Source organism: Oncorhynchus nerka, unplaced genomic scaffold (assembly GCF_034236695.1).
Source record: "Oncorhynchus nerka isolate Pitt River unplaced genomic scaffold, Oner_Uvic_2.0 unplaced_scaffold_864, whole genome shotgun sequence".
In the NCBI taxonomy this organism is placed as follows: domain Eukaryota; kingdom Metazoa; phylum Chordata; class Actinopteri; order Salmoniformes; family Salmonidae; genus Oncorhynchus; species Oncorhynchus nerka.
The window spans coordinates 287,292-307,821 of NW_027040420.1; the positions used below are offsets into that span (position 1 = coordinate 287,292).

Genomic DNA, 20,530 nt, shown 5'->3' on the forward strand with positions numbered 1-20,530 from the left:
TCTCTGTCTCTCTCTGTCTCTCTCTCTCTCTCTCTCTCTCTCTCTCTCTCTCACTCTCTCTCACTCTCTCTCACTCTCTCTCACTCAGCTCACTCTCCCACTTCTCCCTCTCTCACTCTCACTCTCCCACTTCTCTCTCTCTCTCCCTCCATCCACCAGGGTGCTGTGATAACCCCAGCTATGGACCTCTCCATGCCCATTCAGCCCTCCAGTATGATGGGTCCTATAACACAGCAGATAAACCACATGTCCTTGGGAAACACAGGAACCGTAAGTCTGACTGTAATCCTGCTTTGTCGTCTATCACCCACCAGGTGTCCTTTGGAGTTATTTTAATAAGCTTGACATCTTGATAAACTCATTTCCTGACGACGGCTCACTGATCTTCGTACTTGGCGACATCAACCTCACAACGTCTGCCTTTGATTATTTTATTTTCAACTCCTTTTTCCTCCATGCATCCTTGCCTCCTTGCCTCCTTGCCTCCATGCTTCCTTGCCTCCATGCTTCCATTCCATCTTTGCCTCCTTGCCTCCTTGCCTCCATGCCTCCATGCCTCCTTGCCTCCATGCTTCCTTGCCTCCATGCCTCCTTGCCTCCATGCCTCCATTCCTCCTTGCCTCTATGCCTCCATGCCTCCCTGCCTCCTTGCCTCCTTGCCTCCTTGCCTCCTTGCCTCCACGCCTCCTTGCCTCCTTGCCTCCATGCCTCCTTGCCTCCATGCCTCCTTGCCTCCACGCCATCTTGCCTCGCTCTTTCCCAGTCGTCTCCAGCTCACACAGAAATAGGCGTGACCTCATCTTTACTAGAGGCAATGCATTGAGTGTAAGTGACTCTGGATGAGAGCGTCTGCTAAATGACTAATATCCAGGTGTTTTTCCTGCTCTCTAACAGCAGTACATGTGCAGCAGCTGCTCCAATGCAAGGAGCCTACATTCTCAGTACCGTGCAGTGCCTGCCTCCGCCCTCACAGTGGACGTAAGTTAAACTCTTTACCATGCAGATTTAACCCTAACCCATAACCTACGACACCATAACCTACAACACCATAACCCACAACACCCTAACCCACAACACCATAACCCATAACACCATAACCCACAACACCCTAACCCACAACACCATAACCTACGACACCATAACCTACAACACCATAACCTACAACACCATAACCTACAACACCATAACCTACGACACCATAACCTACAACACCATAACCTACAACACCATAACCTACAACACCATAACCTACAACACCATAACCTACAACACCCTAACCTACAACACCATAACACACAACACCCTAACCCACAACACCATAACCTACAACACCCTAACCTACAACACCATAACACACAACACCATAACCTACAACACCATAACCCACAACACCATAACACACAACACCATAACACACAACACCATAACCTACAACACCATAACCTACAACACCCTTAACCCACAACACCCTTAACCCACAACAACACCATAACCTACAACACCATAACCTACAATACCATAACCTACAACACCATAACCTACAACACCCTAACCTACAACACCATAACCTACAACACCCTAACCTACAACACCATAACCTACAACACCCTAACCCACAACACCCTAACCTACAACAACATAACCTACAACACCCTAACCCACAACACCATAACACCCTAACCCACCACAACACCCTTAACCCACAACACCCTTAACCCACAACACCATAACCTACAACACCCTAACCCACAACACCATAACCTACAACACCATAACCTACAACACCCTTAACCCACAACACCATAACCTACAACACCATAACCCACAACACCCTAACCCACAACACCATAACCTACAACACCCTAACCCACAACACCATAACCTACAACACCCTAACCCACCACAACACCCTAACCCACAACACCCTAACCCACCACAACACCATAACCTACAACACCCTAACCCACAACACCATAACCTACAACACCCTAACCCACAACACCATAACCTACAACACCCTAACCCACAACACCCTAACCCACCACAACACCCTAACCCACAACACCCTAACCCACAACACCCTAACCCACAACACCCTAACCTACCACAACACCATAACCCACAACACCCTAACCCACAACACCCTAACCCACAACACCCTAACCCACAACACCATAACACACAACACCCTAACCCACAACACCCTAACCCACCACAACACCCTAACCCACCACAACACCCTAACCCACAACACCATAACCCACAACACCCTAACCCACAACACCATAACCTACAACACCCTAACCCACAACACCATAACCTACAACACCATAACCTACAACACCCTAACCCACAACACCATAACCTACAACACCATAACCCACAACACCCTAACCCACAACACCATAACACCCTAACCCACCACAACACCATAACCTACAACACCCTAACCCACAACACCATAACCTACAACACCCTAACCTACAACACCCTAACCCACCACAACACCCTAACCCACAACACCATAACCTACAACACCATAACCTACAACACCATAACCTACAACACCATAACCTACAACACCCTAACCCACAACACCCTAACCCACAACACCCTAACCTACAACACCATAACCTACAACACCATAACCTACAACACCCTAACCCACAACACCATAACACCCTAACCCACCACAACACCCTAACCTACAATACCATAACCTACAACACCCTAACCTACAATACCATAACCTACAACACCATAACCTACAACACCATAACCTACAACACCATAACACACAACACCCTAACCCACAACACCATAACCCACAACACCCTAACCTACAATACCATAACCTACAACACCCTAACCTACAACACCCTAACCCACCACAACACCCTAACCTACAACACCATAACCCACAACACCCATAACCCACAACACCCATAACCCACAACACCCTTAACCTACAACACCCTAACACACAACACCCTAACTGACAACACCATAACCCACCACAACACCCTAACCTACAACACCATAACCTACAACACCCTAACCTACAACACCATAACCCACAACACCCTTAACCTACAACACCATAACCTACAACACCCTAACTGACAACACCATAACCCACCACAACACCCTAACCTACAACACCATAACCTACAACACCCTAACCTACAACACCATAACCCACAACACCCTTAACCTACAACACCCTAACCTTCAACACCATAACCTACAACACCATAACACACAACACCCCAACTGACAACACCCTAACCTACAACACCATAACCTACAACACCATAACCCACAACACCCTTAACCTACAACACCCTTAACCTACAACACCATAACCCACAATACCCTAACCTACAACACCATAACCCACAACACCCTTAACCTACAACACCATAACCCACCACAACACCCACCATGCAGCAGTAACACTCTCAACATACGTTCCCAAAGTAAAGCCTTAATCCAATGGAGGTATACATCAGCTGTACTCACAGCCCATGTACCATGCAGTACTTCCTGTAAACCCACGACATCCACACTTAACTAAGGGCCTGAAATCTCTTTAAGATCCAACTAGGTCTCACAGCCTCACGTCAGAATTGGATGTTTATCCCATTCCGCAAAACGTCAAATTTCAATGTTGTTCCAAACGTGACATTTTGCAGTGTTTACAGGTTTTAAGTTTCAGAGGCATTAACTCCAATGAAGGTTTGTGATTGGCTTAAAAAATGTAAAACATCTCAAAAAACACGTCTTCTTTTGCTGGGTACAAACATGCATTCGCCCATTTGCCATCCCTGTCCACAATGCCCTGGTACAACCAAAAAGCCTACTTGAAGGTAGCAGCGTTCACTGTTGTCCCTAGTGTCCGGTTTCCAAGTTATCTCCCGACGCCCTCAGACATGGACGGACGTGGAATACTGACTTGGAAAACTGACTTGTATGACTTGTGACGTGACTGACTTGGAATACTGACTTGTATGACTTGTGACCTGACTGACTTGGAATACTGACTTGTGACCTGACTGACTTGGAATACTGACTTGTATGACTTGTGACCTGACTGACTTGGAATACTGACTTGTGACCTGACTGACTTGGAATACTGACTTGTATGACTTGTGACCTGACTGACTTGGAATACTGACTTGTGACCTGACTGACTTGGAATACTGACTTGTATGACTTGTGACCTGACTGACTTGGAATACTGACTTGTATGACTTGTGACCTGACTGACTTGGAATACTGACTTGTGACCTGACTGACTTGGAATACTGACTTGTATGACTTGTGACCTGACTGACTTGGAATACTGACTTGTGACCTGACTGACTTGGAATACTGACTTGTATGACTTGTGACCTGACTGACTTGGAATACTGACTTGTATGACTTGTGACCTGACTGACTTGGAATACTGACTTGTGACCTGACTGACTTGGAATACTGACTTGTATGACTTGTGACCTGACTGACTTGGAATACTGACTTGTATGACTTGTGACCTGACTGTGAGATCTCAGTTTGTAAATGTAAGTGTTTTTTGGGGGGTAATGTACTGTATATTCCGTTTGGGATCATTGGATGATTAACAACAACAACAAAACGTTTTGAACGTGAATCTCAAATCTCAAGAATCAACCCTAAAAAGATAACTGTGACCTCATTTCCTGTGTCTCTCTTCCTGACTCATGATAACTGTGACCTCATTTCCTGTGTCTCTCTTCCTGACTCATGATAACTGTGACCTCATTTCCTGTGTCTCTCTTCCTGACTCATGATAACTGTGACCTCATTTCCTGTGTCTCTCTTCCTGACTCATGATAACTGTGACCTCATTTCCTGTGTCTTTTCCTGGTTCTTCCTTCTCTTATCAGGCAGTGGTGACAGAGGACTCGCCCCAGACTGTACCCCCCTCCTCACAGGACCCTAATGGACAGCCACCCCTGGACAGCGACTCAGCTGCCTACTCCTACCAACAGACTAAGTAAACACACACACACACACACACACACACACACACACACACACACACACACACACCTGCCTACATACTCAGAAGTGAGAACCTCAATATAAAATATCTTTAAAGTTCGGATGTGCTACAGCCAAGCCACCGACTGTGATCTCTGATCAGATCGTCTGCCGACTCAAATGAATCGTAAATTAAATACGATATATGCTCTATCTGCTGCATGCCTACTACTCTGTATTGATGTGTATAGTGTATATTGACGTGTATAGGGTGTATTGATGTGTATATTGATGTGTATAGTGTATATTGATGTGTATATTGATGTGTATAGTGTATATTGAGGTGTATAGTGTATATTGACGTGTATAGTGTGTATTGACGTGTATAGGGTATATTGATGTGTATAGGGTGTATTGATGTGTATAGGGTATATTGATGTGTATAGGGTATATTGATGTGTATAGGGTATATTGATGTGTATAGGGTATATTGATGTGTATAGTGTATATTGATGTGTATAGGGTGTATTGATGTGTATAGGGTATATTGATGTGTATAGGGTATATTGATGTGTATAGGGTATATTGATGTGTATAGGGTATATTGATGTGTATATTGATGTGTATAGGGTATATTGATGTGTATAGGGTATATTGATGTGTATAGGGTGTATTGATGTGTATAGTGTATATTGATGTGTATATTGATGTGTATAGTGTATATTGACGTGTATAGGGTGTATTGATGTGTATAGGGTATATTGATGTGTATAGGGTGTATTGATGTGTATAGTGTATATTGATGTGTATAGGGTATATTGATGTGTATAGGGTGTATTGATGTGTATAGTGTATATTGATGTGTATAGTGTATATTGATGTGTATAGGGTATATTGATGTGTATAGGGTGTATTGATGTGTATAGTGTATATTGATGTGTATAGGGTATATTGATGTGTATAGGGTATATTGAGGTGTATAGTGTATATTGATGTGTATAGGGTATATTGATGTGTATAGGGTATATTGACGTGTATAGTGTGTATTGATGTGTATAGGGTATATTGACGTGTATAGTGTGTATTGACGTGTATAGGGTGTATTGACGTGTATAGTGTATATTGAGGTGTATAGTGTGTATTGAGGTGTATAGTATATAGTGAAGTGTATAGTGTATATTGATGTGTATATTGATGTGTATAGGGTATATTGATGTGTATAGTGTATATTGATGTGTATATTGATGTGTATAGTGTATATTGATGTGTATAGTGTATATTGATGTCTATATTGATGTGTATAGTGTATATTGATGTGTATAGTGTATATTGATGTGTATATTGATGTGTATAGGGTGTATTGATGTATATTGTGCCTATTGATGTGTATCGTGTACATTGATGTGTATATTAATGTGTACAGGGTATATTGATGCGTACAGGGTATATTAATTGGTATACTGATGTATATAGTGTATATTGATGTGTAGTGATGTATATTGATGTGTATAGTGTGAATTTATGTGTATAGGGTATATTATTGTGTATAGTGTATATTGATGTATATAGTGTATATGGATGTGTATAGTGTATATGGATGTGTATAGTGTATATTGATGTGTATAGTGTATATTGATGTGTATAGTGTATATTGATGTGTATAGTGTATATTGATGTGTATAGTGTATATTGATGTGTATAGTGTATATTGATGTGTATAGTGTATATTGATGTGTATAGTGTATATTGAGGTGTATAGTGTGTATTGAGGTGTATAGTATATAGTGAAGTGTATAGTGTATATTGATGTCTATATTGATGTGTATATTGATGTCTATATTGATGTGTATATTGATGTGTATAGTGTATATTGATGTGTATAGTGTATATTGAGGTGTATAGTGTGTATTGAGGTGTATAGTATATAGTGAAGTGTATAGTGTATATTGATGTGTATATTGATGTGTATAGGGTATATTGATGTGTATAGTGTATATTGATGTGTATATTGATGTGTATAGTGTATATTGATGTGTATAGTGTATATTGATGTCTATATTGATGTGTATAGTGTATATTGATGTGTATAGTGTATATTGATGTGTATATTGATGTGTATAGTGTATATTGATGTGTATATTGAGGTGTATAGTGTATATTGATGTGTATATTGATGTGTATATTGATGTGTATAGTGTATATTGATGTGTATAGTGTATATTGATGTGTATAGTGTATATTGATGTGTATAGTGTATATTGATGTGTATAGTGTATATTGATGTGTATAGTGTATATTGATGTGTATAGTGTATATTGAGGTGTATAGTGTGTATTGAGGTGTATAGTATATAGTGAAGTGTATATTGATGTCTATATTGATGTGTATATTGATGTCTATATTGATGTGTATATTGATGTCTATATTGATGTGTATATTGATGTGTATAGTGTATATTGAGGTGTATAGTGTATATTGATGTGTATAGTGTATATTGATGTGTATAGTGTATATTGAGGTGTATAGTGTATATTGAGGTGTATAGTGTATATTGATGTGTATAGTGTATATTGATGTGTATAGTGTATATTGATGTGTATAGTGTATATTGAGGTGTATATTGATGTGTATAGTGTATATTGATGTGTATATTGATGTGTATAGTGTATATTGATGTGTATAGTGTATATTGATGTGTATAGTGTATATTGATGTGTATATTGATGTGTATATTGATGTGTATAGTGTATATTGATGTGTATAGTGTATATTGATGTGTATATTGATGTGTATATTGATGTGTATAGTGTATATTGATGTGTATAGTGTATATTGATGTGTATAGTGTATATTGATGTCTATATTGATGTGTATATTGATGTCTATATTGATGTGTATAGTGTATATTGATGTGTATATTGATGTCTATATTGATGTGTATAGTGTTTTTTGATGTCTATATTGATGTCTATATTGATGTGTATAGTGTATATTGATGTGTATAGTGTTTATTGATGTGTATAGGGTATATTGATGTGTATAGTGTTTATTGATGTGTATAGGGTATATTGATGTGTATAGGGTGTATTGATGTGTATAGTGTATATTGATGTGTATAGTGTATATTGATGTGTATAGTGTATATTGATGTGTATATTGATGTCTATATTGATGTGTATAGTGTATATTGATGTCTATATTGATGTCTATATTGATGTGTATAGTGTATATTGATGTGTATAGTGTTTATTGATGTGTATATTGATGTGTATAGTGTATATTGATGTGTATAGTGTATATTGATGTGTATATTGATGTGTTTATTGATGTGTATATTGATGTGTATAGTGTATATTGATGTGTATAGTGTATATTGATGTGTATAGTGTTTATTGATGTGTATATTGATGTGTATAGTGTATATTGATGTGTATAGTGTATATTGATGTGTATATTGATGTGTATAGTGTTTATTGATGTGTATATTGATGTGTATATTGATGTGTATAGTGTTTATTGATGTGTATATTGATGTGTATATTGATGTGTATATTGATGTGTATAGTGTATATTGATGTGTATAGTGTATATTGATGTGTATATTGATGTGTATAGTGTATATTGATGTGTATAGTGTATATTGATGTGTATATTGATGTCTATATTGATGTGTATATTGATGTGTATATTGATGTGTATAGTGTATATTGATGTGTATATTGATGTGTATATTGATGTCTATATTGATGTGTATATTGATGTGTATAGTGTATATTGATGTGTATAGTGTATATTGATGTGTATAGTGTATATTGATGTGTATATTGATGTGTATAGTGTATATTGATGTGTATAGTGTATATTGATGTGTATATTGATGTGTATAGTGTATATTGATGTGTATAGTGTATATTGATGTGTATATTGATGTGTATATTGATGTGTATAGTGTATATTGATGTGTATAGTGTATATTGATGTGTATAGTGTATATTGATGTGTATATTGATGTGTATAGTGTATATTGATGTGTATAGTGTATATTGATGTGTATATTGATGTGTATATTGATGTGTATAGTGTATATTGATGTGTATATTGATGTGTATATTGATGTCTATATTGATGTGTATAGTGTATATTGATGTGTATATTGATGTGTATAGTGATGTGTATAGTGTATATTGATGTGTATATTGATGTCTATATTGATGTGTATAGTGATGTGTATAGTGTATATTGATGTGTATATTGATGTGTATAGTGATGTGTATAGTGTATATTGATGTGTATATTGATGTGTATATTGATGTCTATATTGATGTGTATATTGATGTGTATATTGATGTCTATATTGATGTGTATATTGATGTGTATATTGATGTGTATAGTGTATATTGATGTGTATAGTGTATATTGATGTGTATAGTGTATATTGATGTGTATAGTGTTTATTGATGTGTATATTGATGTGTATATTGATGTGTATAGTGTATATTGATGTGTATATTGATGTGTATAGTGTATATTGATGTGTATAGTGTATATTGATGTGTATATTGATGTGTATATTGATGTGTATAGTGTATATTGATGTGTATAGTGTATATTGATGTGTATAGTGTATATTGATGTGTATAGTGTATATTGATGTGTATAGTGTATATTGATGTGTATAGTGTATATTGATGTGTATAGTGTATATTGATGTGTATAGTGTATATTGATGTGTATAGTGTATATTGAGGTGTATAGTGTATATTGATGTGTATATTGATGTGTATATTGATGTGTATAGTGTATATTGATGTGTATAGTGTATATTGATGTGTATAGTGTATATTGATGTGTATAGTGTATATTGATGTGTATAGTGTATATTGATGTGTATATTGATGTGTATAGTGTATATTGATGTGTATATTGATGTGTATAGTGTATATTGATGTGTATAGTGTATATTGATGTGTATATTGATGTGTATAGTGTATATTGATGTGTATAGTGTGTATTGATGTGTATAGGGTGTATTGATGTGTATAGTGTATATTGATGTGTATAGTGTATATTGATGTGTATAGTGTATATTGATGTGTATAGTGTATATTGATGTGTATATTGATGTGTATATTGATGTGTATATTGATGTATATAGTGTATATTGATGTGTATAGTGTATATTGATGTCTATATTGATGTGTATAGTGTTTATTGATGTGTATAGTGTATATTGATGTGTATATTGATGTATATAGTGTATATTGAGGTGTATAGGGTATATTGATGTGTATAGTGTATATTGATGTCTATATTGGATGTGTATAGGTATATTGATGTATAGTGTATTGAGGTGTATAGTGTGTATTGAGGTGTATAGTGTGTATTGAGGTGTATAGTATATAGTGAAGTGTATAGTGTATATTGATGTGTATAGTGTATATTGATGTGTATATTGATGTGTATATTGATGTGTATAGTGTATATTGAGGTGTATAGGGTATATTGATGTGTATAGTGTATATTGATGTGTATAGTGTATATTGAGGTGTATAGGGTATATTGATGTGTATAGTGTATATTGATGTGTATAGTGTATATTGAGGTGTATAGGGTATATTGATGTGTATAGTGTATATTGATGTGTATAGTTATATTGAGTGTATAGGGTATATTGATGTGTATAGTGTATATTGATGTGTATAGTGTATATTGAAAATAGGTATATTGATGTATAGTGTATATTGATGTGTATAGTGTATATTGATGTGTATAGTGTATATTGATGTGTATAGTGTATATTGATGTGTATAGTGTATATTGATGTGTATAGTGTATATTGATGTGTATAGTGTATATTGATGTGTATATTGATGTGTATAGTGTGTATTGAGGTGTATAGTGTGTATTGAGGTGTATAGTGTGTATTGAGGTGTATAGTATATAGTGAAGTGTATAGTATATTGAGTGTATAGATGTATATTGATGTATAGTGTATATTGATGTGTATATTGATGTGTATATTGATGTGTATATTGATGTGTATAGTGTATATTGATGTGTATAGTGTATATTGATGTGTATAGTGTATATTGATGTGTATAGTGTATATTGATGTGTATATTGATGTGTATATTGATGTGTATAGTGTATATTGATGTGTATATTGATGTGTATAGTGTATATTGATGTGTATATTGATGTGTATATTTGTATGTGTATATTGATGTGTATAGTGTATATTGATGTGTATAGTGTATATTGATGTGTATAGTGTATATTGATGTATATTGATGTGTATATTGATGTGTATAGTGTATATTGATGTATATTGATGTGTATATTGATGTGTATAGTGTATATTGATGTGTATATTGATGTGTATAGTGTATATTGATGTGTATAGTGTATATTGATGTGTATAGTGTATATTGATGTGTATATTGATGTGTATAGTGTATATTGATGTGTATATTGATGTGTATAGTGTATATTGATGTGTATATTGATGTGTATATTGATGTGTATAGTGTATATTGATGTGTATATTGATGTGTATAGTGTATATTGATGTGTATATTGATGTGTATATTGATGTGTATAGTGTATATTGATGTGTATAGTGTATATTGAGGTGTATAGTGTATATTGATGTGTATATTGATGTGTATAGTGTATATTGATGTGTATAGTGTATATTGATGTCTATATTGATGTGTATAGTGTATATTGATGTGTATAGTGTATATTGATGTCTATATTGATGTGTATAGTGTATATTGATGTGTATAGTGTATATTGATGTCTATATTGATGTGTATAGTGTATATTGATGTCTATATTGATGTGTATAGTGTATATTGAGGTGTATAGGGTATATTGATGTGTATAGTGTATATTGATGTGTATAGTGTATATTGATGTGTATATTGAGGTGTATAGTGTATATTGATGTGTATATTGATGTGTATATTGATGTGTATAGTGTATATTGATGTGTATAGTGTATATTGATGTGTATAGTGTATATTGATGTGTATAGTGTATATTGATGTGTATAGTGTATATTGATGTGTATAGTGTATATTGATGTGTATAGTGTATATTGAGGTGTATATATTGAGGTGTATAGTATATAGTGAAGTGTATATTGATGTCTATATTGATGTGTATATTGATGTATATTGATGTGTATATTGATGTCTATATTGATGTGTATATTGATGTGTATAGTGTATATTGAGGTGTATAGTGTATATTGATGTGTATATTGATGTGTATAGTGTATATTGATGTGTATAGTGTATATTGATGTGTATAGTGTATATTGAGGTGTATATTGATGTGTATAGTGTATATTGATGTGTATATTGATGTGTATAGTGTATATTGATGTGTATAGTGTATATTTGATAGTGTATATTGATGTGTATATTGATGTGTATATTGATGTGTATAGTGTATATTGATGTGTATAGTGTATATTGATGTGTATATTGATGTGTATATTGATGTGTATAGTGTATATTGATGTGTATAGTGTATATTGATGTCTATATTGATGTGTATAGTGTATATTGATGTGTATAGTGTATATTGATGTCTATATTGATGTGTATATTGATGTCTATATTGATGTGTATATTGATGTCTATATTGATGTGTATAGTGTATATTGATGTGTATATTGATGTCTATATTGATGTGTATAGTGTTTTTTGATGTCTATATTGATGTCTATATTGATGTGTATAGTGTATATTGATGTGTATAGTGTTTATTGATGTGTATAGGGTATATTGATGTGTATAGTGTTTATTGATGTGTATAGGGTATATTGATGTATAGGTGTATTGATGTGTATAGTGTATATTGATGTATAGTGTATATTGATGTGTATAGTGTATATTGATGTGTATATTGATGTCTATATTGATGTGTATAGTGTATATTGATGTCTATATTGATGTCTATATTGATGTGTATAGTGTGTATTGATGTGTATAGTGTTTATTGATGTCTATATTGATGTGTATAGTGTTTATTGATGTCTATATTGATGTGTATAGTGTTTATTGATGTCTATATTGATGTGTATAGTGTTTATTGATGTCTATATTGATGTGTATAGTGTATATTGATGTGTATAGTGTATATTGAGGTGTATAGTGTGTATTGAGGTGTATAGTATATAGTGAAGTGTATATTGATGTCTATATTGATGTGTATATTGATGTCTATATTGATGTGTATATTGATGTCTATATTGATGTCTATATTGATGTGTATAGTGTGTATTGATGTGTATAGTGTATATTGATGTCTATATTGATGTGTATAGTGTATATTGATGTCTATATTGATGTCTATATTGATGTGTATAGTGTATATTGATGTGTATAGTGTTTATTGATGTGTATATTGATGTGTATAGTGTATATTGATGTGTATAGTGTATATTGATGTGTATATTGATGTGTTTATTGATGTGTATATTGATGTGTATATTGATGTGTTTATTGATGTGTATATTGATGTGTATAGTGTATATTGATGTGTATAGTGTATATTGATGTGTATAGTGTATATTGATGTCTATATTGATGTGTATAGTGTATATTGATGTGTATATTGATGTGTATAGTGTTTATTGATGTGTATATTGATGTCTATATTGATGTCTATATTGATGTGTATAGTGTATATTGATGTGTATATTGATGTGTATAGTGTATATTGATGTCTATATTGATGTCTATATTGATGTGTATAGTGTATATTGATGTGTATAGTGTATATTGATGTGTATAGTGATGTGTATAGTGTATATTGATGTGTATATTGATGTCTATATTGATGTCTATATTGATGTGTATAGTGTATATTGATGTGTATATTGATGTGTATAGTGTATATTGATGTGTATAGTGTATATTGATGTGTATAGTGATGTGTATAGTGTATATTGATGTGTATATTGATGTGTATAGTGATGTGTATAGTGTATATTGATGTGTATATTGATGTGTATATTGATGTCTATATTGATGTGTATAGTGTATATTGATGTGTATATTGATGTGTATAGTGTATATTGATGTGTATAGTGTATATTGATGTGTATATTGATGTGTATATTGATGTGTATAGTGTATATTGATGTGTATAGTGTATATTGATGTGTATAGTGTATATTGATGTGTATAGTGTATATTGATGTGTATAGTGTATATTGATGTGTATAGTGTATATTGATGTGTATAGTGTATATTGATGTGTACAGTGTATATTGATGCATAGTGTATATTGAGGTATTATGTATAGTGTATATTGATGTGTATATTGATGTGTATATTGATGTGTATAGTGTATATTGATGTGTGTATAGTGTATATTGATGTGTATATATATTGATGTATAGTGTATATTGATGTGTATAGTGTATATTGATGTGTATGTATATGATGTGTATGTGTATATTGATAGTATATTGATGTGTATATTGATGTATAGTGTATATTGATGTGTATATTGATGTGTATAGTGTATATTGATGTGTATAGTGTATATTGATGTATATTGATGTGTATAGTGTATATTGATGTGTATAGTGTGTATTGATGTGTATAGGGTGTATTGATGTGTATAGTGTATATTGATGTGTATAGTGTATATTGATGTGTATAGTGTATATTGATGTGTATATTGATGTGTATAGTGTATATTGATGTGTATATTGATGTGTATAGTGTATATTGATGTGTATAGTGTATATTGATGTGTATATTGATGTGTATAGTGTATATTGATGTGTATAGTGTGTATTGATGTGTATAGGGTGTATTGATGTGTATAGTGTATATTGATGTGTATAGTGTATATTGATGTGTATAGTGTATATTGATGTGTATATTGATGTGTATATTGATGTGTATATTGATGTGTATATTGATGTATATAGTGTATATTGATGTGTATAGTGTATATTGATGTCTATATTGATGTGTATAGTGTTTATTGATGTGTATAGTGTATATTGATGTGTATATTGATGTATATAGTGTATATTGAGGTGTATAGGGTATATTGATGTGTATAGTGTATATTGATGTCTATATTGAGGTGTATAGGGTATATTGATGTGTATAGTGTGTATTGAGGTGTATAGTGTGTATTGAGGTGTATAGTGTGTATTGAGGTGTATAGTATATAGTGAAGTGTATAGTGTATATTGATGTGTATAGTGTATATTGATGTGTATATTGATGTGTATATTGATGTGTATAGTGTATATTGAGGTGTATAGGGTATATTGATGTGTATAGTGTATATTGATGTGTATAGTGTATATTGAGGTGTATAGGGTATATTGATGTGTATAGTGTATATTGATGTGTATAGTGTATATTGAGGTGTATAGGGTATATTGATGTGTATAGTGTATATTGATGTGTATAGTGTATATTGAGGTGTATAGGGTATATTGATGTGTATAGTGTATATTGATGTGTATAGTGTATATTGAGGTGTATAGGGTATATTGATGTGTGTGTATATTGATGTGTATAGTGTATATTGATGTGTATAGTGTATATTGATGTGTATAGTGTATATTGATGTGTATAGTGTATATTGATGTGTATAGTGTATATTGATGTGTATAGTGTATATTGATGTGTATATTGATGTGTATAGTGTGTATTGAGGTGTATAGTGTGTATTGAGGTGTATAGTGTGTATTGAGGTGTATAGTATATAGTGAAGTGTATAGTGTATATTGAGGTGTATAGTGTATATTGATGTGTATAGTGTATATTGATGTGTATATTGATGTGTATATTGATGTGTATATTGATGTGTATAGTGTATATTGATGTGTATAGTGTATATTGATGTGTATAGTGTATATTGATGTGTATAGTGTATATTGATGTGTATATTGATGTGTATAGTGTATATTGATGTGTATATTGATGTGTATATTGATGTGTATAGTGTATATTGATGTGTATAGTGTATATTGATGTGTATAGTGTATATTGATGTGTATAGTGTATATTGATGTGTATATTGATGTGTATATTGAGGTGTATAGTGTATATTGATGTGTATAGTGTATATTGATGTGTATAGTGTATATTGATGTGTATAGTGTATATTGATGTCTATATTGATGTGTATAGTGTATATTGATGTGTATAGTGTATATTGATGTCTATATTGATGTGTATAGTGTATATTGATGTGTATAGTGTATATTGATGTCTATATTGATGTGTATAGTGTATATTGATGTCTATATTGATGTGTATAGTGTATATTGAGGTGTATAGGGTATATTGATGTGTATAGTGTATATTGATGTGTATAGGGTATATTGATGTGTATAGTGTATATTGATGTGTATAGTGTATATTGATGTGTATAGTGTATATTGATGTGTATAGTGTATATTGATGTGTATAGTGTATATTGATGTCTATATTGATGTGTATAGTGTATATTGATGTGTATAGTGTATATTGATGTCTATATTGATGTGTATAGTGTATATTGATGTGTATAGTGTATATTGATGTCTATATTGATGTGTATAGTGTATATTGATGTGTATAGTGTATATTGATGTGTATAGTGTATATTGATGTCTATATTGATGTGTATAGTGTATATTGATGTGTATAGTGTATATTGATGTGTATAGTGTATATTGATGTGTATAGTGTATATTGATGTGTATATTGATGTGTATATTGATGTGTATAGTGTATATTGATGTGTATATTGATGTGTATAGTGTATATTGATGTGTATATTGATGTGTATATTGATGTGTATAGTGTATATTGATGTGTATATTGATGTGTATATTGATGTGTATAGTGTATATTGATGTGTATAGTGTATATTGATGTGTATATTGATGTCTATATTGATGTGTATAGTGTATATTGATGTGTATAGTGTATATTGATGTGTATAGTGTATATTGATGTGTATAGTGTATATTGATGTGTATATTGATGTGTATAGTGTATATTGAGGTGTATATTGATGTGTATATTGATGTCTATATTGATGTGTATATTGATGTGTATAGTGTATATTGAGGTGTATATTGATGTGTATAGTGTATATTGATGTGTATAGTGTATATTGATGTGTATAGTGTATATTGATGTGTATATTGATGTGTATAGTGTGTATTGAGGTGTATAGTGTGTATTGAGGTGTATAGTGTGTATTGAGGTGTATAGTATATAGTGAAGTGTATAGTGTATATTGAGGTGTATAGTGTATATTGATGTGTATAGTGTATATTGATGTGTATATTGATGTGTATATTGATGTGTATATTGATGTGTATAGTGTATATTGATGTGTATAGTGTATATTGATGTGTATAGTGTATATTGATGTGTATATATATTGATGTGTATATTGATGTATAGTGTATATTGATGTGTATATTGATGTGTATATTGATGTGTATAGTGTATATTGATGTGTATAGTGTATATTGATGTGTATAGTGTATATTGATGTGTATAGTGTATATTGATGTGTATATTGATGTGTATATTGAGGTGTATAGTGTATATTGATGTGTATAGTGTATATTGATGTGTATAGTGTATATTGATGTGTATAGTGTATATTGATGTCTATATTGATGTGTATAGTGTATATTGATGTGTATAGTGTATATTGATGTCTATATTGATGTGTATAGTGTATATTGATGTGTATAGTGTATATTGATGTCTATATTGATGTGTATAGTGTATATTGATGTCTATATTGATGTGTATAGTGTATATTGAGGTGTATAGGGTATATTGATGTGTATAGTGTATATTGATGTGTATAGGGTATATTGATGTGTATAGTGTATATTGATGTGTATAGTGTATATTGATGTGTATAGTGTATATTGATGTGTATAGTGTATATTGATGTGTATAGTGTATATTGATGTCTATATTGATGTGTATAGTGTATATTGATGTGTATAGTGTATATTGATGTCTATATTGATGTTGTATAGTGTATATTGATGTGTATAGTGTATATTGATGTCTATATTGATGTGTATAGTGTATTGATGTGTATAGTGTATTTGATGTATAGTATATTGATGTCTATATTGATGTGTATAGTGTATATTGATGTGTATAGTATATTGATGTGTATAGTGTATATTGATGTGTATAGTGTATATTGATGTGTATAGTGATGTGTATATTGATGTGTATAGTGTATATTGATGTGTATATTGATGTGTATAGTGTATATTGATGTGTATATTGATGTGTATATTGATGTGTATAGTGTATATTGATGTGTATATTGATGTGTATATTGATGTGTATAGTGTATATTGATGTGTATAGTGTATATTGATGTGTATATTGATGTCTATATTGATGTGTATAGTGTATATTGATGTGTATAGTGTATATTGATGTGTATAGTGTATATTGATGTGTATAGTGTATATTGATGTGTATATTGATGTGTATAGTGTATATTGAGGTGTATATTGATGTGTATATTGATGTCTATATTGATGTGTATATTGATGTGTATAGTGTATATTGAGGTGTATATTGATGTCTATATTGATGTGTATATTGATGTGTATAGTGTATATTGATGTGTATAGTGTATATTGATGTGTATAGTGTATATTGATGTGTATATTGATGTCTATATTGATGTGTATATTGATGTGTATATTGATGTGTATAGTGTATATTGAGGTGTATATTGATGTCTATATTGATGTGTATATTGATGTGTATAGTGTATATTGATGTGTATATTGATGTCTATATTGATGTGTATAGTGTATATTGATGTGTATATTGTATATTGATGTGTATATTGATGTGTATAGTATATAGTGAAGTGTATAGTGTATATTGATGTGTATAGTGTATAGTGAAGTGTATAGTGTGTATTGATGTGTATAGGGTATATTGATGTGTATATTGATGTGTATATTGATGTGTATAGTGTATATTGATGTGTATAGTGTATATTGATGTGTATAGTGTATATTGATGTGCATTCATTCCTCATCTGTAAAAGAGACCTAGGTCTCAGGATTACAAATATTTTCCTTCTCTTTCTCAGATAACAGGAGGATGCCGAGCGATGTGTTTCCGGTAACTGCATTGCCTTGAGACAGCGGCTGCATTGAAGCACTGAAGGGATGGAGGGAGGAAAAATACTGGAGGAAAAATACTGGATGACAAAAAGGAGGACAAAGAGAGATTGTTTTATCTTTGCACAGGCATCAAAAAAAGACTTTGTTTTATCTGTCCAGAGAGAGAGAGAGAGAGAGGGGGGAGAGAGAGAGAGAGAGAGAGAGAGAGAGAGAGAGAGAGAGAGAGAGAGAGAGATGAGAGAGAGACAGAGAGAGAGAAAGAGAGAGAGATGAGAGAGAGACAGAGAGAGAAGAGAGAGAGAGAGAGAGAGAGAGAAGAGAGAGAGAGAGAGGTTGTGATTGTGATGCAGATGCAGATGCAGATAAAGTCTCAGAAGATGGAGAGGTGCAATATGGGACATTGAGTTTATTGAGCGGGCCAGCATGAAACTGGAGTCATCCTTCGAAAAATAACAAAGTGAAAAAAATATTTTTAAAAATTTAAAAATTTAAAAAAGGAACTTAAAAAGGAACAAACGGACAGAAATCCATGTGAATGTGCAGTTTGGTTTTCAGATCATGACAGTTTTTTTAATAGGACGAAAGTTTTAAAGAAAGGTTTTAGAGAAAAACAAACAAATTAAACGGGTTGTCTTCCTTTGATATTGCTTATTACTATATTTTTTTTTATTATTATTTTCATGATTTAAAATGTAGTTTTCTAGAGAGAGAAAAAAAGTTAAATCTTTTTTTTGCCTTAATTTCAGACGTTGAAACTCGTCGGTCATTTTGTCTAAAATTGTTTAATTAAAACATCTGTAAAAAATAAAAAAAAAAGAGGGTTATAAAATGCTTCAGATGGTTCATGATAAACCGAGACTAAATCTATAGAGGCCAGATGCACAGGTTATAAAGAGAACTGTAATGAAGAAGATTTTATATGATGTGGTTTGTAGTCATTTGTGTTTGGTTTTTTTGGGGGGGGGGGATCTCCATGGTGATAGTAGGTGGGCGGGGGCAAGAAAAATTATATATAACCGCTGTATTGTGGGAAATGCAGTTTATCGATGAAAAATGTTTTGGGTTACTACTTAACAATGGCATTAGTGGGTTTTTACTTGCACATTTGTTTTTACAAAGTTCAACATTTTTTTGTTTTTGTTGCCTGCTTTTGCTTGTCTCATCGCAAAACAAGAAATGAAAACAAAACAACCAACAAGTCGACGTCCAGTGAAAACATTAACATATTGATAAAAATGATCTGTGTACAAAGGGACATGTGTTGAAAAATGAAGCAATAGTTAAAAAAAAAAATTTGGTGACAATTTTCTCTAGTCTTTTTTTTTTATAGCTGTGTATCAAATGCAGCCAACA

General features: G+C 32.7%; 1 long non-coding RNA gene across 1 annotated transcript; it reads left to right on the forward strand.

The window, feature by feature from the left end:
• The first annotated feature begins 908 nt into the window (after window positions 1-908).
• LOC135570991 (uncharacterized) lies at window positions 909-19,763 on the forward strand. The gene is made up of 3 exons (XR_010463619.1): window positions 909-978; window positions 4,911-5,020; window positions 19,144-19,763. It is a non-coding gene; the product is annotated as an uncharacterized LOC135570991 (long non-coding RNA).
• Window positions 19,764-20,530: the final 767 nt, after the last annotated feature.